The sequence below is a fragment of the Microcaecilia unicolor genome, chromosome 4 (assembly GCF_901765095.1).
Source record: "Microcaecilia unicolor chromosome 4, aMicUni1.1, whole genome shotgun sequence".
Taxonomy (NCBI): domain Eukaryota; kingdom Metazoa; phylum Chordata; class Amphibia; order Gymnophiona; family Siphonopidae; genus Microcaecilia; species Microcaecilia unicolor.
Window position 1 is genome coordinate 293,573,109 of NC_044034.1, and position 22,825 is coordinate 293,595,933.

Genomic DNA, 22,825 nt, shown 5'->3' on the forward strand with positions numbered 1-22,825 from the left:
ACCATCTTAACCAGTTCTCAGAAATTTGAAAGAGAAGGCAGGTAAGAGGGAAGAGGATCATTTAATATGAAGGCTACATTTTACAAATACTGTTGTACATTTTAGCAGTTACTAAGCTGCCCTCCCTAATTTTCCAGCTAATCTGGCTGAGGTGGGAACATGAGGCATGGGGAGATGACACTTTACTATAACCCACAGGAATAAACAAAAGAAAAGGGAGAAAAAATAAATAGCAAATGTAAATTGGGAAAGAGAGGAGGGAGCAGAAGATCTCTCATATGTGGAAGAGTGACAGATTCCTCAGATGAGTATGTGGTGACACAGGAACATTGTTGATATTAGAGATCCTTTGCATCCATTCTGTGGGGGAAAGTGAGAGATTCTTAACATCTCCTGCAGTCAGGGTTTTTTTTTTTTTACTTCCAATAAGAACATGATCAAGGACTGCCTCATATTACTGGTCTTATGACAGATTTTCTTCTTTGACTAATATAATTAAAGACCATTATTGAAGCTTCAAGAAGAAAACATTTAACAAAGTTAAAAAATTAATGGAAAAAAAATTCAGATTCTGAATTGCCTCCATAAAAGAAAAACAAAGACAAAATAAATAACCCTTAAGGGCCCTATTTACAAAGATGCGTGTATTTAGCATGTGCTAACCTGTAGATGCCCATAATATTCCTATGGGTGTCTACATGGTTAGTGCTCGCTAATTTTTAGCATGTGCTAAAAACGCTAGTACACCTTTGTAAACAGGGCCCTAAATGTCTGATGCACAATTTTATCCAACTTGGCAGAAAAAATTTGAGGGGCTTTGTTTTTTTGAGAAACTTTGAATTGTTTGACTAGCATATGACAATTTTCAAATTTATCCACATAGATGTAAAGTCCATTGATGATTTTACCCAGAGGTTTTGCTCCAGTTATCAAAGTGTATGTAGAAGAATACTTTTTCTTTCAAATCTGACAGGGAAAAAGTTCCTGCAAAGATCTGCACCCTTACATTTTTCCTTGGAAATACAATAATGCACTTGGATGTGAAAATGCCTTTGTATGCTATCTCCCTCATTCAACTTAAACACACTTCTGGGCCTGCCTACGTTTACTCAGGTAAAAAAGAATGCACAATATTGATTTCCAGGAATACTTTTACCCAGGTAAGGCATGGGTAGTTTTCAGTCAATTTACCTAAGTAAATGGTGTCTGAAAATCTCCCTCTGTGAGCACATTTTCAGTTTCCAACATTTAGCAGCTGGTTAAAATTTATGGGGACAATTTCAAAACGTCCAACTTTGGGCTAATTTTATACTTATGGGAGCACAAACAAAACATGCATTCTTTTCCCTACGTGGGTACCAGTGAATTTTCAAAACAAAACTATTCTTTTTGTTTTAAAAATTACCCCAAATAATTTATGCTTATATTTTTACACCTACTCTTTGGCATGTACAAATTTGCCAAATTAATTTGCGTGCATGCAAACATATTTTATAATGTACATGCATACATACTAACCCTGCCCTTGGGAATGCCTCTACTCAGTCCTAGTCACCATGAGGGCAATAAGGAGCATCTATGTGGAGCCCATTCTATAAAGAAGCCTATTTTTCTCTATCAAATACTAGCATAAAAGCTCAAAAACGTGCCTATACAGTTGGTGTAAATGTTCATGCCTAGGCTATAGTATTTTATAATCTATGGATATAATTGTGTGCCCTGCCCATATGAACATCCGCCTGCAAAGTATGTAGCACTGCATCTAAGCACAATTTTACAGAATAGCACTTAGCCAGAAAATGGTCATTTACATGTGTATGTGTAAATATTTATTTACATGTGTTCATGCTACCTAAATCTATGCAGTTCCTTATAGATTCCCCCATCCTATGCACATACAGGCTATATATATATATATATTGGAGGGCAATTTTATAAAAGCTTACTTCTGTATATAAAACAATGTTCTGCCCACAGAAATGCTTTTAAAACTTGCCCTTTTAAGGATGAAACCTGTGGGTACTTTTTACCCATGGACTTTGCCTCCAAGTCTCAAAGTGGAAGTGTATGTGTAGTTTGATTTTGAAATTTGCCATGGACACAGCTTTTCGTGTGGGTAGAGTTTTGATAACAAAGCTCTTTATAACTGATAATGCAATTTCTGCATGTATTTTTCCTCCTCTGACCTTACCATGTCCCAGAACACCTTGTTTTCTTCAGTACAGGTTGATCTTGGACAAGCCACTGACAGCCATGACTCTGACATTATGACATACTCTTCTAAGCTTAAATTCACTTAGGAATATGTGAAGGATATGCAATCCACTACTAAACTAGCAAGAGTTCTCTGACATAGCTATCCTATTCTTGTTAGGGAAAAAAGGAACAACACTGGGTGAACTGTGTTGGCAAGGGCATGGGGCCTCACAAGAAATGCTGGTAGGACAACTGACTGATTAAGGGCAATTCCATAACAGTGTGCTTGTACTTAAGCACCTGGAGGGCATCTACTGTATTCTATAAAAGAAAATAGGCGTTTACTTTTCTTTCTTAAATACTAGCATAACCGGGCATATACAAGCCTAGGTTAAATAAGTGCATATTTACAGAATAGCATTTCGGCAGATTTTTGGCATTTACAGGCATATTTATACACATATATATGCATATATGCCAGCACACACTTTATATAGCTACCATTATGTGCGTAAATGATTTGTACAACATATACAACTTTCTAGGTCACGTGCTCCAACCCACAGGAGGCCAGAGGCTCAAACGTGGTTTTTATTGGTGGGGTAAAAGGCAACACTGAGGTCATATGATAACAGTGACAGGCAAATGGGAGGCATCAAATTAAGTACAGGTAAAAGTTGTATAGGTATGGGTCTGTTTCTATAGGGAATTTACTCTGGGCATGGGTTGGGACACTGGCTATACTCCCTATATTCAGTCAAAACTCCATCCCAGATTTCAGTTATGTACAAGTTTGGGAATAGTGCTTCTATCTTTAATTTGGCATGGCATGAAGCCATGCAGGTGGTATGGTCAGTTGGAGCTGGTAATAGATTTATTTGCCAATAGAAATGCTTCCTGGGCTAATGATTGCTTCCTTTTGAAGGAAATTGGCTCTGAGGTTGTGGTAGAAGAGACACTGAAACAAGTATATGGTCCTTGAAAGGACCCATAGCACCTTTATCTCCAAAGTGATTCCCTCCTGTGCATGGCATGTCAGCAAGTCTTTGCTGCATGTTTGCATATAGACCTAATGAATGCAACCATAGGAACCTGCACTCAATAATCTTTATTGAGGCTCTCAATGCATTCTAAAAGCATTGAATGCTGAATGTATGAAGGTTTTTTTGTTTTGTTTTTTCCACTCCATGCCTTTTGCCAAAAGACAACTGAATTTGGGTAGGGACTCGATGGAAGCAATCAGTGAAGTTGTGTGTGCCTTCCCAAGAATAGTGCATAAGCATTGAACCCTGTAGATCTAGTAAAATGCTACATAAGCTTCTGATAATGAGGTCTCCTAAAATGATATAGAGTTTTGCACTTATCAACTTTTACTTTATACTCTAAACTGCTTGATGTGTCTTTGGTTATGAAAATAGTCATGAAAGTGAATAAAATAGAATAGAATCAAAGGGCATAGCAATATGTGCAGAAAACTGTTTGGTTATTTTAGGGTGGATTCAACAATCACAGACTGGTGTTAAAACTGGGACTTTTTGAATCCCTCAGATGCCTTATCATAGCATTTGGCTCCACTTTCTTACTCACTAGAAGTATGGAGTGTGGTGTCTCCCACAGTTGTCTTACATATATCCTGATAGAGTAAATGGGTACTGTTACAATCTCTTTTGGCTCATCCAGTTACTTGAGGAAACCAACTAGAGGTTACCTGGATAAAACTGAAAAATAGGTCCTCAGGTAGAGAATGTTCTAGGCTGTGGAGGAGAGGGGTCAGTGGGAGTATCAGGAGAGTACTCCTCTTTAGAGCCAACGTCTGTTGATCCTGACTACCTTGAATTTTCAGTAACCTTCAAGAAATATTGGAGAGAACTGTCATTTTTTGTTGGGTTTTAAGCCAACCACTTTTCATCTTTAAAGGTAGATTCTTGGTGTAGGGGCTCAGATTGCCAATGAAAAGCAAAAGCTTCCAACATGGGGGGAGGGGGTGCATCCAAGATGGTGGAATAGGCAGTAACATGGATCTTAGCTCTGGTATTTTTTCCTGTTTTGCTTTTCAGCCTAACTGGTGATTGACTTCTTATTATGCCACATCATAAGGTGAAGATTGGAGTCCCCTGCCCATGTCAACCCTCCATCTGGTACTGAGCAGCTTTCTATTTGAGGCTTTGTCAGCACCGTTGAGATGTAGGTTGTTCTTGCAGTGATGGATTACACAAAGAACGGTTTGCCCTTGCAAGATGATGTTTCACTCAGTCCAATCAGCCCAAATCCACGTGGTGTGACAAAGTCACAGGTTGTGGAGAAAGTTCCAGCTATCCCAGGCAGGAAGGCACCAGTCCAGGAGGATCCTGGAAGAGGAGAGGGAGCGAGAAGTAATGTAGAAACACATTTGGGTCTCCCAGTGATAGAGCAACAGTGTCTGGATTTGTCAGGTGAGGTTGCTCCAGGGCCTTTAGGAGAAGTAAGAGCATTGTCAGTCTCATTGGCTATTCCCATGCTGATTAGACCTGCTGACATATTGTTGGAATTGATTTGGTTGGCGGTGGCATCATTACATCAGGTTTGCTTATTGTTTGTTCAGTTTTCCTCACAAATTCTTGTTGAGTCTTTATCTGCAACTGCTTCCCAGAGAGATGTTGAACTAGAGTATGAGATGGAAAGTCTGAAAAAGGTTCAGATGCCTTTGGCAATAGATAAGACTTTAGTGCAAAGGAAATTGGAGAATACTGAGAGTACTAGAAGGCAACCTCAATTTGAGGATTTTGAATTTTCCACATCCTTCCTATGTCAGTTAAAGTTCTATTTTATAGATAGTTAAAATATGTGTTGAAGTTTCCAGACTCTACTATGCCACCTTTAATAATTTATTATATGTCAATTGGGGAAAAAGAACAGGTGAAGGAAGATCTGACAATTTCTGCAGTGATAGCTTGGATCTAACTAGGCTATTAGAGACCTCTGTGAAGATGATAACTAAAAGAACAACTTTATTGTATCTTTTGTTTTTGCCCAAGACCAGGACTCTGTCACATGCTTCTATTTTCATCACCAGAATGATGATTTTCTTGGCTCTAAACTTATTATTTTTTTTGATGTAAGGGGACCCAGGAGAGGCGGAAGCATGAGGCAGGAGGTGCTTTTCATAATATACTTTAGGAATCATACATTTTCTTTGAACCTCTCAGCTACAATCTTTTTTTACACAATACAGCAGTTAACACCTTTTGGAGGTGTTAATTCTTCTGATGTATGAGCTATATAATGATGTCTGAATAACTGCCTTACTTATTTTTTTCTTCTTTTTTTTCTCTGGGGTTCCATTCTTGTGATTCCCTCTCAGTTTGTGGACTAGGAATCCCTCTTTTGTGATATGGAATGTTTTCCTTTATTGTATGGGAAATTTCTGTGCTTCAAGTTTATCTTGACTGAATATTGTAAGCTGTAATAAAATATTTTTTAAAAAGAAAGAAATTTGAAGCTTTCTTATTACAACTTGGTATGTCCTGCGTTATCACTGATCCTTGATTCTTGAAGCTCACTGTCAGCACAGAAATGCTCAATGCTTGAGGAGGCATTGAGAGAACAGGATCACTTCGCACACCAAGAAGTATAGTATCAGGTGGTGCAACTGCACCTTGAGAACTGTGTGTGATTCTGGTTGTCACATTTCAGAAAAAGTATAGAGAAGTGTGATCAAAACGATAAAGTCCCTATACTGGCAAAAGTAGTTAGGGCTCTTCAGTTTTGAGAAGAGATATAGAGGTCTACAAAATCATGAGTGAAATGGAATAGTTTATCCTTTCAAAAATACAAAGACTAGGGGACACACCATTAAATTACTAAGTAGTACATTTAAAACAAATTGGAGAAAATATTTTTTCATGCAAGATTCAATTAAGTTCTAGAATTCATGTGATAAAATAGTGTAGCTTGGTTTAAAATAAGATATTTGACAAGTTCCTGGAGGAAAAGTCCATAACGTGTTATTACCAAGATACTTGGGAACTAGATTGGCACTTTTTTAAACAGGATACCAGGTTCGATGGACCTTTGGTTGACTCAGTATGGCAGTTCTTATGTTTACTGTCAAGTGCCTGTCTCTGCAATGTGCTTCCTGAGTTCCTCCTCAAAGACAGACGAAACAGAGTTAATAAAGCCTGGCAGTTGGATTGACTTTCCTCAGGCACTTCAGGTAGAGGGAGTAAATGCCCCGATTCCCTCATTCCGCAAATTCAAGCAACTAGTCAGGACCTGGTTATTTCTAAACATCTACCATACCTACTGCTTGTTGCCTCTCCTCTGCACTACATTTCCCTTTCTCCCCCCTTCCTTTTTTTTTACCTTCTCCTCTCCCTCTTCTGTATTAAATTACCATTGTAAATTGCCTAGCTGTGCCAGTTTGGCATGATTGGCGGTATATCAAGCTTTATTAAAAAAAAAAAAAGGGAGAGAGTCACCAGTTGACTGTGCCATCCTCATCCACTTCTCAAAGATTTGGAGGAAGGGAGGGCAGGTAAGAAGAAATAGGATAATTTAATACGAAGGCCATACTTTACAAATACTGTTGCATATTTTAACAGCTACTAAGTCACCTACCATAATTTTCCAGCAAACACATCCATAGATGGCTGAAGTAGGAACATGAGGTGGAGCTATCAGGCCTGATCACTTCAGGGGCTAAGTGGCACCCTCCAGTCCCCTGTGCTTTCCTTGCTCTCAGATCCATGTATTAAAGGAGATCTCTGTTGAAGGTCTTTGTCCTGTGATGGATTCTTGACACTGAATCTCCTGAAATCTGTGCTCAAGGCTTCCATGTCCTCTGCTCCGTGTGAGCTAAGAAAGCAAGTCTGCACTTGATCTTTGGGTCTAGACTTAGGTGCCAAAGGAGTTGAAGCATTCTTAGACAACTCCTGCCTCCTGCAGTCCGTGCTGCTCCATGACCCTTCTGTCTTGATGGCCTCAAAACCAGTTCTGTGGAACTGGATTTCTTCTTGAGCACAAGATGGGCCTGAAGTCTGTCCTGGTGAAATCTGACGACCCTTAGTGATATCCTTGCACATATGCCACAGTTGGATGAGACCTGCTTTGCTTCAAGGGAGCTGCAAGTGTAATGGTGTGCATATTGTTGTTTACAAACTTTTTACTTTTCCACTTGACTTTTCTCTTGAGAGTGCATGGGAGCAACTAATCAAAGCCCTGCCATTTGATTTCATCATTACAGGCACTGATGCTGTAAGATTTGTTCTTCAGTGGTGCGCTGCTGCAGGTGTGGCACCACAGGTGTGTTATAAGCAGATAAGAAATGCCATACTGGGTCATATCAAGAGTCCACAAGTCCAACATTCTGTCCCCAACAATGGCCAATCTACATCACAGGCACTGTGCAGGATTCCTAAACATAAATCCCATCCTTTTTGCTCATATTCATGGATAAAATGAATTTCCCAAGACCACTTGGCTAATAGTGGTTTATGGACATTTCTGGAACTTGTCTTAATCCTTTGTGTGCTTACCATTTTGATATGTCTTCTGAATGGAATTTTAATATTTATGACAAGTGTTCCTGTAATTGGGGGGGGGGGGGGTGAGAAGATTTAGTCACAACAAGGAGGACTGGGCATCTCATTATAGTAGCTATCATTCTAACTGTTAAGTAGATCCGTCAATACATTAGGTCTTCTTGTTTGCTCAGTTTTCCTCGCAAACTTTTTCAAAAGTCCAAACTGTTGAATCCTTATCTGCAGTATCAAAACTGTTAAGTCTTTACCCCAATATCAAAATAGTCCCTCTGTTATAAGCTAGTGTCAAATGAAGGGGAGGAAAATGGGAATGAAACCCAATTTGAGATTATAGAATCGGTTATTGACTTATTCTCATATTTTATCTTCTTCTTTGCCCCCCTCACCGCTGAAACAGTCAACCAAGCAATTAATAGGTTTTCCAAGACTCACTGTAAATTGGATGCCTGCCCCAGTTACCTATTATAATCCGCACCCCACCGCTTCATAGCAGACCTCACATCCCACTTAAACTACATGCTTCAACATGGTCTCTTCCCCAAGGAAAATGGCAACATCCTACTCACCCAATACCAAGACACCAAGAAAAAGCAGATGATATCACCAACTATCGCCCAGTAGCATCAATCCCACACTTAGTCAAACTGATGGAAAGCATGGTAACTAAACAACTTACCAACTACATAAACAAATTCACAATACTACATGAATCACAATCAGGATTTCGCTCCAGCCACAGCACCAAAATAGTACTAATCACTCTCTTAGCCAAATTCAAACAAGAAATTCAATAGAAATAAAACAAAATAAAACATGGAAAAGAAAATAAGATGATACCTTTTTTATTGGACATAACTTAATACAATTCTTGATTAGCTTTCGAAGGTTGCCCTTCTTCGTCAGATTGGAAATAAGCCAGTGTTGGTAGATGACAGTATATATAAGTGAACCATCAAAAAATTTCAGTAACAGGGCATCCTTCAAACAGAAAGGCTACAACCCCAAAATAATCTCCAAGAATATTGCCTCTTCCCGCAAAACACCCAGGGACAATCTGCTACAGTACAAAGAAAAAAAAAAGTCACAGACAGAATCCCCCTTATAGTGACATACAACTCAGAGCTGGAAAAATTAAGAAAAATCATAAAAGATCTTCAGCTCTACTCCAGGAGGACGAATTACCAGTGATTTCATAGTAAGAATCCTGAAAGGTAACTTTAAAACAACACAGACCTTTGGAGTCAGAATGATTAAATATTTTGACACCGAACAGACAGGACTTAACAAAGATCTGGGTTTTCTAGCCCATTATAAACCATAAATTTGTATTGCTCTGTTTGTCACCCTCCTCTCACCTATTCACCCTCATCCTGTTAGACTGTCACTGAAATGCTTTGATGGTTCACTTATATATACTGTCATCTACCAACACTTGCTTATTTCCGATCTGACAAAGAAGGGCAACCTTCAAAAGCTAATCAAGAAATGTATTAAGTTATGTTCAATAAAAAAGGTATCATCTTATTTTTTTTCCTTGTTTTATTTTGTTTTATTTCTATTGATTACCTTTAAAAGTGGACTAACACGGCTACCACACCTCTCTAAACAAGAAATTGCAATAGGCAAAAGCGTACTTCTTCTACAATTCTACATGTCTAGTGCGTTCGACATGGTAAACCATAATATACTATTAAGCATTCTAGAATACTTCGGGATTGGTGGAAGTGTACTTAGCTGGATCAAGGGTTTCCTGACTACCAGAACATAGCAAGTGAAATCAAATTCGAACATATCACCATGGAAAACAGACTGTGGAGTACCTCAAGGATCACCACTATCACCGCTCCTTTTTAACCTAGTGATGACCCCATTAGCCAAGTCCTTATCCAATCAAGGCCTTAACCCGTTCATATATGCAGACGATGTCTCAATATATATCTCTTACAAACATGATCTAACAGAAATCACCAAAGAAATCAAACTCAGCTTAAACATCATGAACTCATGGGCGAATGCATTTCAACTAAAGTTTAACACAGAAAAAACACACTGTCTCATCCTCTCATCCCAATATAACACATATAAACCCACCAACATTACCACCCCAGATTGCACCTTCCTTATTTCAGCCAACCTGAAAATTCTTGGAGTCACAATCGACCGAAAGTTCACACTAGAGAGCCAAGCGAAAGCTACAATAAAGAAAATGTTCCACTCAATGTGGAAGCTCAAACGAGTGAAACCTTTTTTCCCCGAGAGAACTATTTTGCAACTTGATACAATCTATGTTACTAAGCCATCTTGACTACTGCAATGGAATCTATGCGGGATGCAAAGAACAAATCATAAAGAAACTCCAAACTGCTCAAAACACAGCAGCCAGGCTCATATTTGGAAAAACGAGATTCGAAAGTGCAAAACCTCTACGTGAAAAACTACACTGGCTCCCAATCAAAGAACGTATTGCTTTCAAAATCTGCACCCTGGTTCATAAAATCATCTATGGCGAAGCCCCGGGATACATGACAGACTTCATAGACCTACCAACCAGAAACACATCAAGATCATCACGAACATACCTAAATCTCCACCACCCAAGCTGCAAAGGACTCAAATACAAATCAATCTACTTATCCAGCTTCTCCTAGATAAGCACGCAACTATGGAATGCCTTACCAAGCGCTGTGAAAACAACATATGACCACCTAAACTTCCGGAAACTACTAAAAACCAACCTGTTCAAAAAGGCATACCCTAATGATCCAACTTAAATGCCTTAACCCTGCAACACAACAAAACCAAAACTCGTATTGGACATAGCTTAGCTCTTCCTCCTTATGATTCCCCAATGTGTCTGTCACATATGACCTTTACTTTACCACAACCTCACTCTGTATTTGTTCATACCAGTATTGGCGATCACCTCTACGGTACCATGTAAGCCACATTGAGCCTGCAAATAGGTAGGAAAATGTGGGATACAAATGTAATAAATAAATAAATAAAGTATTATCCACCTTAAGTTGTTTTTAATTTAATGCATGATCTCTGCAAAGCAAGACTGTGGTTGACAATAACTTGACTAAGGACTCAGTATTTCATTCTGTACAATCTGAGGGACCAATGTTTGATGCCCTTTGTCCTGAGAGTTATGCTACAGAACAAGCCCTTTGAATTGGTAAGATAGGTAGGGGTCGGCAGTTATTTTTAAGAAGTTGCATAATGTTAAAATGTAAAGATATCTTACCCTTCTGGACTGGAATGTTTATTGCTTACAAGTGGTCTCAAATTTTCTATTGAGATTCTCTTGATTTACTGGCCACTTAATCTCCTATGAGCGAATATGAAGGAGCTGATTAGTCTTGTAGCTTTTTGTAATTTACATTATGATAAATTTATAGTACTAGGTGATTTTAATTTACATTTTGATTGTCTATCTTATGCTTTGTCCTGTCTGCTACGAAAATACTTGGCTTGAGTAAAGCTGAATTTTCTCCATCTCATCTGGGAGAACATTTGCTAGATCATATCCGTAGTTCTTCAGACTTTCAGAATTATTGACTGATTATATTCAGCAGGAATTTTGCTAAACTGCTGGCAAACAGGCTGTCACAAGTGCTGCTGACCCTGGTTGCAGACCCTCAAGCAGGTTTTGTCCGTGATAGGACCATATCCAAGAATGTCCGGAAGATTCTGGCTGCTTTGGAGTGAGCATGCCACAGGCAGTATCCTTGCTACTTATAGTTTTGACGCAGAGAAAGCATTTGATAGGGTGGTGTGAGGGTTCCTTCATGGTGTATAGGAGGCTTATGGGATATGAGAATTGTTTATGCCGGCAATTCAGGCCTTGTATTTCTGGCCTCAAGCAAAGGTGTGGTCAATAACTTGATATCTGAGGCATTTGATGTACACAGAGGTACCAGACAGGAGTGCCCATTATCCATATTACTTTTTGTTCTTACTCTTGATCCATTAATCAGGGAGATACAAGGAAATCCAGAGATAGTAGGTTTGAAACTGTGGGAAAGTAATTTTAAGACTGTGGCTTTCGCTGATGATTTACTGATATATCTCCAGGAGCCTCACCAGTCTTTGCTGATTTTACTGGAGAGCTTCCTAGAATATGGCAATTTTTCTGGTTTTCATCTGAAATTAGATAAATCTGAAGCTTTAGCGGGATCTGAGGATTTGTGGCACTCCTAGGGAGATTCTTTCCTGCTTCGATGGGCAATTGGCTCCTTCAGAAATCTGTCCATGGATCCTACTCAAATTTATCATGTGGATAAGTTGTTGCTTGACATTCACCAACAGTTTGTTCTGTGGTTACAATTGTATTGTATGATTATTTTTCCTTGTTGGCTCTATGCTTTTCAGATTTTGCCTCTGTGTTTGTTATGTAAAGATCTGAGGGCTTTGCAAAAGTTGGTCACCAGATTTTGTTGGGCTGGTAAAAAGCCAAAATTAAGACGGAGATATTTGCTGGGTGGATGGAAGCAGGGGGGTTTAGGTAACTCTACAATTAAGTGTGTTTACTGTACCACGTGAGGGACTGGGTGCTAGAAATTACAACATACACAGATCTTACTTTTGAAAAGGAATACGTTAAGCCCTGGAACTCTATTGCACTGTTGCATGTTCGTGGCCCTAGGCTCCCCCCTCGGAATCGGCATAGCTTATTATTACGACCTCTGTGGTACCTGTGGTGAGAATTACTCGTACCATGGGGTCAAGGCTCATATAGTAACTTGCTTTTGCCATTAGTGGGCAATATGGAGTTTCAACTTGGATTTAATCAGGCATCCTTTTGGATGTGGAGGGCAGAGGGTCTTGTACAGCTGGAACATCTCTTGTGGGAAGATGAGGCTCTTTTTCATTTGCAGACTTACAACAGTGATTTTAGATTCCAATGGTGGACTATTTTGTTTATCTACAATTGGCTAGTTATGTTCCTAGTTTGCAATCTTGCTTCTGTTCTACCATAAGGGCATTTCTGGGAAGGTGATGTACTGGGTCAGGAGCCTATTTTCTGGTGTTATAAGTTGTTGAGGCAACATCTCCCTGCTTTAACGTACACCTCCTTACAGGATGCCTGGGCTAGAGAACTGGGTCACCCTTTAAGGACCTCAATCAACCTTTCTTTGTTTAAAACCATTCCAACCTTGGTTCACCAGGCCGAACTGCTTGAATGTCAATACTGAGTACTTCATCAGGCTTATTTTTCACAAAACAGAGCTTTTGAGCAGTTTGTGTGGTCTCTCCATGCTGCTTGAAGTGTGGGGAACAGGAAAACTGGTTATTACATGGTTTATGGTCTTGCAGGAAGATAAAAGTCTTCTAGGCAGCTTTTCTCACATACCTTCAACTTATTCTGGGACATCCCCTGGTTTTCTCCATGGATGGTATCTTGTTTCATAGAGTTTCGCTTTTGGGATCACGTGGGAAAGGAGAGAGTTATTTTTGGAGAAAGCCTATATATGGGGGAAGAAATATATCCTAAATCATTGGTTGCAAGCTGTGCCTCCTACATTTTGGTGCTGGCACAAATATATTCTGTGTATTAGAAAAGGAGGGAGGAAGACCAAATGACAGCTGGCATGGTTAAAAAGTGAGGTGAAGGAAGCTATTAGAGCTAAAAAAAAATCTTTCAGAAAATGGAAAAAGGAACCGACTGAAAATAATAAGAAGCAGCATAAGGAATGTCAAGTCAAATGCAAAGCGCTGATAAGGAAGGCAAAGAGGGACTTTGAAAAAAAAGATTGCGTTGGATGTTTTAGGTATATTAAAAGCAAGAAGCCGGCAAAAGAATTGGTTGGACCGCTAGATGATCGAGGGGTAAAGGGGGCAAACGGAAGACAAAGCCATAGCAGAGAGATTAAATGAATTCTTTGCTTCGGTCTTCACCGAAGAAGATTTGGGAGAGATACTGGTGCCAGAAATGGTATTCAAAGCTGACGAGTCGGAGAAACTGAATGAAATCTCTATAAACCTAAAAGATGTAATAGGGTAATTTGACAAATGGAAGAGCAGCAAATCTCCTGGACCGGATGGTATTCATTCCAGAATACTGATAGAATTGAAAAATGAACTTACGGAACTATTGTTAGTCATCTGTAATTTATCTTTAAAATCAAGTGTGGTACCAGAAGATTGGAGGGTAGCCCATGTAACGCCGATATTCAAAAAGGGTTCCGGAGGGGATTCCTGGAAATTATAGATTGGTGAGCTGGACGTCGGTGCTGGGCAAAATGGTAGAGACTATTATAAAGAACAAAAGTGGAGGAGTGGCCTAGTGGTTAGAGCACCAGTCTTGCAATCCAGAGGTGGCTGGTTCAAATCCCACTGCTGCTCCTTGTGATCTTGGGCAAGTCACTTAACCCTCCATTACTTCAGGTACAAACTTAGATTGTGAGCCCTCCTGGGACAGAGAAATATCCAGAGTACCTGAATGTAACTCACCTTGAGCTACTACTGAAAAAGGTGTGAGCAAATCTAAATAAATAAAATAAAATTACAGAGCATATTCAAAAGGCATGGATTAATGAGACAAAGCCAACATGGATTTAGTGAAGGGAAATCATGCCTCACCAATCTATTACATTTCTTTGAAGGGGTGAACAAACTTGTGGATAAAGGCGAACCGGTTGATATTGTGTATCTGGATTTTCAAAAGGCATTTGACAAAGTACCTCATGAAAGACTACAGAAGAAATTGGAGAGTCATGGGATAGGAGGTAGTGTCCTACTGTGGATTAAAAACTGGTTAAAGGATAGAAAACAGAGAGTAGGGTTAAGTGGTCAGTGTTCTGAATGGAGAAGGATAGATAGTAGGGTTCCCCCGGGGTGTGTGCTGGGACTGCTGCTTTTTAACATATTTATAAATGATCTAGAGTTGGGAGTAACTAGTGAGGTAATTAAATTTGCTGATGACACAAAGTTGTTAAATTGCGAGAGGTTTGTGAAAAATTACAAGAGGACCTTACGAGACTGGGAGACTGGGCATCCAAATGGCAGATGACGTTTAATGTGAATAAGTGCAAAGTGATGCATGTGGGAAAGAGGAACCCAAACTATAGCTACGTAATGCAAGGTTCCACATTAGGAGTCACCGACCAAGAAAAGGATCTTGGTGTTGTTGTTGATTATATTGTTGGTGGAAGTGCACTTATGAAGGCCTAGACCATGCAGTTCCAGTGCTGGTAATATTTAATATAAAGAACTAATCTTAATCTACAGAAGTTTGAAGTGTGGAGACCCTTTTTTCTTCTGTGGATTACAAAAGAAATAAACAAGGCCATTTGGTATCCAGCGCAAACAAGGAAGTACCCCACCCCTTCCTCCCTTCCTCTGAAAGACAATGAGTCATGCAATTCACTGTTTAGGATGAGTGTGTTCAAGGAGGCTAACTGGAAACTTTTAGGTTGCAGAACTAATTTCCATGTGAAGGGCACCTGGCAGAGGACAGAGACAAGATTCTGTGGTCAGGACAGGAACGGAGAATGACATATTGCAGGGGTAGGGTCTATGAGAACAGAATCCTGACTCCTCTGAAGTAAAATAAAGATTGTTTTACTGGAGATGTGTTTATTTAACAAAAAGACTGAAATGTATCTTTTAAGGAAATGTAATATTTTTTATGTACCTTTTGGCAATTGTAACCAACAAATGACATATCCTGTACGATGTATTCCTAAAATAACCAGTTCTTTGTACTTTGGGCTGAGAAGCCCTATATAAATGCCTGCTCTGAAAGGCAGGGGGGTCGATGAAAATCTTCCTCAGTCTGGACCGACTAAGGAATATGGGACCATTTCCATGGCACGTCCCTTTTGATTATGTTCCCGCACTACCCTGTTTCTTATGTGCTGCTCCTAATTTTCTATTATTTCTTATTTTTCATATTCTTAGGTAAGAATAACCTTTGGTAATGGAAGAAGCTTCTTTTGTTTATAGTTGTTTTTGGTAGTTATCAGGCTGGTGGTCCTAAGAAACCAGTTGGGGAATGGGTGAGGTGTTGGGTTTTTGGTTCAACACTAACAAGCCCAAACAATACGTTGAAACCCACTGCTCAGTGTGTTGCGGCGGCTAAGAAAGCAAATATAATGTTAGGTATTATTAGGAAAGGACTGGAAAACAAAAGTGAAGACGTTATAATGCCTTTGTATCGGTTCATGGTGCGACCGCAAAATCTGGTCTCCGCATCTCAAAAAAGATATAGTAGAATTAGAAAAGGTAAAAAGAAGGGCGACGAAAATAATAAAGGGGATGGGATGACTTCCCTATGAGGAAAAGCTGAAGTGTCTAGGGCTCTTCAGCTTGGAGAAAAGGCGGCCGAGGGGAGATATGATAGAGGTCTATAAAATAATGAGTGGAGTGGAACGGGGAGACGTGAATCGTTTGTTTACTCTTTCCAAAAATACTAGGACTGGGGGCATGCGATGAAGCTACAAAGCAGTAAATTTAATACGAATCGGAGAAAGGTTTTCGTCACTCAACGTGTAATTAAACTCTGGAATTCATTGCCAGAGACTGTGGTAAAGGTGGTTAGCTTAGCAGGATTTAAAAAAGGTCTGGACGGCTTCCAAAAGGAAACGTCCATAGACCATTATTAAATTGACTTGGGGAAAATCCACTGCTATATCTGGGATAAGCAGCATAAAATGTATTGAGCGTTTTCGGGATCTTGCAACGTATTTCTGACCTGGATTAGCCACTGTTGGAAACAGGATGCTGGGCTTGATGGACCTTTCGTCTGTCTCAGTGTGGCAATACTTATGTACTTATTACATGCTCTAATTGTGGACAGCTTGTCCTCATCCTAAGAGACAGAGCAGTTTTCTCCAGGTTTGGGACCCTTATTAGTGACAATTTCACAGACTGCTCATGGTCAAGTTGTTAATAAGTTTTGAGGTTTTCACCAGAATCCTTCATAGCTATAGCGGGGGTGGGGGTTGGGGGAGGAAGTTCTTGGTTATAGTGGTGAGGGGAAGGATCACATCTTTGGTAAGAGTCTGAGGTCATAAAAGTCCAGACCTCAACCCATGTTCGACAGTATCATAATAGGATTTTGTGTACGGTACTTGTTTATGGGGAGGGGTACTTGGTTGACTGTTGGAACAGTTGCTGAAGATGTTATGAGTTTTCTTAGTATTTGCCTTTGTGATTACATTCTGTTGTGACTTGGGCAGTGAGCTCTTGCGCCTCGACTGAGCACGGTGTGTAGAGTCGCGCTGCGCTTGGCCAGGCAGCTGGACAACCCCTAGCTTCACCTGGGAAGCGACCACCGTTCCCCAGGGGTTGAGCCCCCAGGTGCAGGTGGCCACCAGGACTTTGGGAACCGGATGGGGTTGGGCCGCCCAGACCAGGCTAGAAGCAAGGCGAGTGAGAACTCAAAGGGTGAGCCGGTACAGTCCAGGGATCAAGGCAGGCAGCAAGCAGCAAGTACCAGGTTCAGTCCAAGGGCAGGACAGGCAGCAAAGCAACGAATACCAGGTTCAGTCCAAGAGTCAGGTCACGATAGGCAAGTCAAGCAATGGAGCGCACGAGAAGAGCACCAAAGCTCTATGAGCATAGAAGCTGAAGCAAAGTGTGCAGGGAACTGCCGGCCTTAAGTAGTCCCCGCATCAGCGGTAACCACGAGCAGCTGCAAGGAACGCTCCAGATTGCTGCCTGTAAGGGAAAAGGTGGAACCTTGAGAAAGGCACCCAATCCCGTGCGACCAAGCCGTGCGAGCTACCCGCACCGGAAACCGGCATGGCTTCTGGAACGCCGCCAGACTGCGTGGCCGGCCAATCAATCAGCTGGACCTGTGCCCATGGCCGGAATGACATAGCCGGCCATCGGGATTGGACCCCACTAGACTACCACCGACAGTCCGCATGGCCGGCTATCGCCGCTGGGACGTGGCTCGGCGGCGAATCGGCCACGCAGACCGCAATTCAGGTGAGGGACGTAACATCTTGTTGATGTATTTATTTTAAAATTAATACAAATATTCTTTAATAAAAATATTCAGCAGGAATATTCCACTTGTATCATCAGTGCACTAATTTTTGGTGTCTTCCATTTTGTTTTCAAAAAATGTTTTTATTTATTTATTTGTTGTATTTGTACCCCACATTTTCCCACCTATTTGCAGGCTCAATGTGGCTTACACAGTACCGTAAGGCGTTTGCCAAATCTGGTAGAGAACAGATACAAGGTTATGTTGTGTTCGAATAAGGTAGATGTATTCGAAGCTCCAATTAGGGTCAAAAGGAGGGAGGTTGTATATTTTTAGAACAGCTAGGAAGGGAAGTAGATGTTATACCAAGGGAAGAAGAGAAAGGCTGGCTTTTTTATTAGAAATATTGGAATCTAAAATAGGAAATCTGTAATTATTTGATCTAGATGCCATTGAGAATAGATGGAGGAGGAATCTTACAGATCTTTAGTGAGATAGTCTGGTAAGGCTGTTAGGCCCACCTAAATTTAGTAGCTCTCCAAGATGTACAGCTGCATTAAAGGACCTTTAAACAGGTCTGCTATAAATGGGAGTGTTTTACAGAGGAACTCTCAACAATGGAGGGTGAGTATTAAACTGTATAAAAAAGATATTGTTTTGCTAAGAATATCACCAAGGAACAAATGGCAGAGCTTTCTTTTAATAGTTAAACAATTGAAAAAGAGAACCCTACAATTCCAACCTGTTTCTTTAACTGGAGCCCCAAGTGCTTTTGAATTTTAGGCTGAAGGTCAAGGATTTAAGTACTTCACTTCTTTAGTTCCCTCCTTGCTTAAGAATCAGCTAACAATTCTGGTTCTTTAGGTTTGATACAGTGAACATTAGTAAAGTGGGGGAGGGTGTAGGACCTGTGCAAGGGTATTGGGTGCCCTAGGGCCAGCTGAAGAGAAAATGGTGCCCTGAGCCAACTTCTTTGGTGGCGCCCCCCCCCCCCAAACCCATTGCTTCCGGTGCCACCTCCCCCCACAGGTTTGCCATCTCTACTCCCCCTTCTCGAATTCAGTTTCTCTTTCCCTCTCTTCTGTCTCCCTTTCTGTGAATCAGGCAGTGCTCCCTCACCTCTCTCCCTCCCCCATGGTCCTGTAAAATCTATGTTGGTTGCTGGCAGCAGCATGACAGGTTGCCTTCGGCCAGTCCCAGGTCTTCCCTCTGCCATGTTATGCCCACAGGGGTTGGCTGAAGGCAGCCTGTCATGCTACTGCTGCTGGCAACCAACATAGACTTTACAGGATCATGGGGAGGGAGAGAGGTGAGGGAACACTGCCTGACTTGTGGGGAGGGGAAGAAAAGGTTTAACCTGCTAATCATGAGATTGGAAGTTGACTATTTTGGCACCCTTAATTGCCAGTGCCCCAGGCCAGAGCCTCACCTGGTCCAATGGTTAAGCTGGCCCTAGCCATAGGTGAATCTTAGCTTTACATCCCCCCTCAATTAACTTTCAGGCCCCTAATCTGCCTCCCCCTCCTCAAGACATCATGTTTTTAAATATTAAACTTTGTTTTGTATTATAAATGTGACCGTCTCTGGGAAAATGTGACTAAAATAGCAGATCTAAAATGTTGAGAATGGCCGATTTTTAATTGGTGCAAAGCAGTCTGAAAATGTTACATGTTTGAACTCATGTAACTTTTTTTAGAGTAGGGTTTTGACTGTTGTATTACAAATTGTTTGCTCTAACAGAATTCATTAAAACCCCCATCTTCTTGTTTCTGGTGACTTTAGTCACCTTTCCCAGAGATGGTCACAAATAACAAGGACAATCTACAAAAAGTCATTTACTTAGTCAAGTGGTCTATTTACTGCCTACACTTTCTACAGGTAAAAAGTACAAATTGATGGTTCTTTGAGTTTTGCTATTGTTTTGCTTTGACTGCTCCTCACAGAAGTTGCTGCCCTAGGTGACCACCTAGTCTTGCCTAATTGTTGGGCCAGCTCTGAAAGGGTGATGCTGATGATGGATTATATCTGCAGGTGAAATCCCTTGATATAGTGGAGGCTAGTCAAGCCAACAATGGGCCACATTTTCTAGGGTTTTTTTTAATGTTAGAAAACAAAACATTTGGCAACAAAGTTTAGCAGAGGTACCCCTGTGATCTGGACCTTTGTCCTGCAGTCTTTTTAAGAATTCACCAGAATTCCTATTGCATTGGCTTATATAGTTTGTGAACAAAGCTGGGATGATATCCAGATTATTTCAAATCAATTGTTCTGATTCTGTTACAGAAAAATTCTACTTTTGATGTTGAATGTTTTAAGTATTACTGGCCAGTTATGCATACGTCATTTTAATTTTTGGAGCCAGTGGGAGCAATCCAGATTCAGGAATTTCTAGAATAACATTGGCTTTTGGATCCTGCATAGTCAGAATTCAGGAAATCCTACAGTATGAAATCAGTCTGATTGGTTTACTAAAAGGATTAAGGATGCTTGATGGATAAGGGAGACGAAGCATTGGTGCTGGAGTCAGATCTGATCGTAATGTTCGATCTGATTCACTACTTCTTGACAAATTGGGTACTGTGGGAATACAATGGTAACATTTTTTCTCTCTCTCTCATTTGAGGTCCCCCAGGAATCTCCACTGTCATCAATTCTATTGATCTTTTTGCAGACTTTTAGGTCCATTTATTAGGCAGATAGGACTTACCTATTTTATGTATGTGGATGATTTACAAATTGTGGTGTCATGTGATAGAACACTTCATCAGGCGTATGGATTTCTAAGTGGTACTTTTACATACTGTAGTTGAATATTAAATGAAAGCTAATCAGCTCATAATCATTCCAGAAAAGATTCTGTGGGTAGGAGGGTCACAGAAACAACTTCCTAAGTTGGCACCTGTATTTGAGAGGAACTTACAGTACAACTTCAGACATACATTCATAGCTTAGGTGTTTGCTTAGACAAGAGTCTAAAATGATTCAATGGAAGATCATATTTCAGAGATTTTTAGAAAAACTGTTCTTAATTTGCGATGGGTGAGACAAATCTGCTCTTTTAGGGACAGAATCTTCATTATGGGGTAGTTAAAGCAGGCAGATTTCCTCTCACATCTTAGCATTAATAACTGTGTTATTAAGGCTCCAAAAAGGTGATAGCTCACTTATAACTATTGCAACAAAAATTAAAAGTGGCAGTAAGAGGTGGGGGAGAGAAACCCTATTGTTAATGCAGCAGTGCATCTTAGGATTTTGTTTAAATTCTGCATAACTATTTTCAAGTATATACAGGTTTTGTGAATAAGTATATCACATGATTTATGCTCACAAAATGAATGTCAGTTAAGGTTGTTAGTGGCTCATCAGTTTAAATATGTTTCTACGTAAGAAATAAGTCTAAAGAGCAGAGCTCCCAGGTCAAGAATTCTCTTATGTTAGCCCTAGGCAATGTAAATACATTTATCTGTAAACTGCTGAAAACCTGGATTTTGTTCCAATTTCCCATTAGAACTCACATACTATTAAAGAGCTGAAGGGTCGGTCGTTTGTCTATTGGATGGGATCTGAGAATTTTGAGGTTTGATTTTTGGGCGTTCAAAGATATTAATAAATGATTTGTTTTTGTCTAGGTGTTGATGTGCGTTTAATTTGTTCTCTGATTACATGGGAGCAATTCTATAACTTGGTGTTAAGATACAGGTGCCACAATGGGGCACACTTAGAGCCAGTTCTGTAATGGTACTTAGATGCACCTAAGCCATTATACAATATTAGGACAAAGTCATGCTGGTGCGCCAAAATGTAGGCATGCCCACTTACGACACGTAAATTCTGTAAGTTGCATGTGTCATTTGGGCATGCCTCTCAGTTACCTACTATGCAACTTTGCTGTCTGCTTTATAGACTAGCATCTAGCACTTATGAGCATAACTGTCAATTTAAAGTAGGCATCACATTATATAGACTGAGGGGTCTCTGTTTATGTTACTGATCAAGATTTATGTAATCCTCCTTGCACTCTTCCCTGGAAAAGGAAAATATACATGTGTTTTTAAATTAAATTAAATCAAATCATGATCTCACTGAGACAGTAGTAGCCTGTCATATGGAGGTCTGTGAGGAATATCTGAGCACAGTTTGGTCACTTCTTGAAGACTGTGGTCTTCCTTTTATGCTATTGTCAATAAAAATTATTGAAGAACAATCAAATTGGAAAACAACTTTTTGAGAGACAGACTGCTAGGAAAAAGAAAATACAGGGGCACTGACACAGGAGCCAAGAAAATAACTACTTTGATGCAGGGTTAGCCAAAATCTAAAATAAAACAAACTTAATTTTTAAAAAATCCCTAGTGTGGCAAGAGAAAACTTCACATTAAGAAAAGGCCACAAAGGGAGTAAAACTGGTGATTTTTTGTTTTTAATTGAATGAGTTGTTTTGTGATATGAAACATCTCTGAAAACTGCAGAAAGAAATAGCCATGTTGTGGGAAACTGTTCTGCAAGCCCAGTGGAGCTGAAGAACCTGCTTGAAAACTCCGAAAGAGGCTATCCAGTTTAGATGATGTCATGCATGGTGAATGGGTACACTACTTGTCCTCAGAGAATAAAGTCCTCACACCTCACACAGCTCAGAATCTCACCACCTGAATTTAAACTCTTAACGTCTGCTCTCAGAAGGGCTAAGCCGGACTGTGATAACGTGGTGTCCTCTAGATGACTTCCTGGCCTGTTTCCAGGTAGATCAGTGCTGCTTTTTTTTTTTTTAAACAGTATTCTGGGAATTTGTTAATCTGAAAGACATTTGAAACTGGAGATGATAACCCTGTTCCTTAGTTCACTCTACTTTACAAATAAGAACAGATCTACAAGATTGTGATGCAATTTTATTTTTACATTTTATTCAGACTACTTATTTCTCTCTCATGAAAAGGCTTGAATAGCTTCTGCCATAAAACAGCAAGTATTTTGTGGGGTGACAGCTGTGCATGTGAGGGTTTCAGTACTGGAATGGCAGGGGATAATACAGGTGAGGGTAGAACTGCACTGGAAGAGCTGTGTAGAGTGCGGAACCTCAGTACTAGAACAGCATGGAGTGCTGCAGGTCCGAACTGAGGTACACTGGCAGAGCTGTGTAGAGGGGGTATCAGTAATGCAATAGGGAGGATGC

At 40.3% G+C, this 22,825-nt stretch overlaps 1 protein-coding gene across 21 annotated transcripts in view; it reads right to left on the bottom strand.

The window, feature by feature from the left end:
• The window catches only part of CAMK2B (calcium/calmodulin dependent protein kinase II beta), a 453,822-nt gene that overhangs the window by 12,542 nt on the left and 418,455 nt on the right, over nucleotides 1–22,825 (bottom strand). The gene's annotated exons all lie outside the window — the stretch shown is intronic.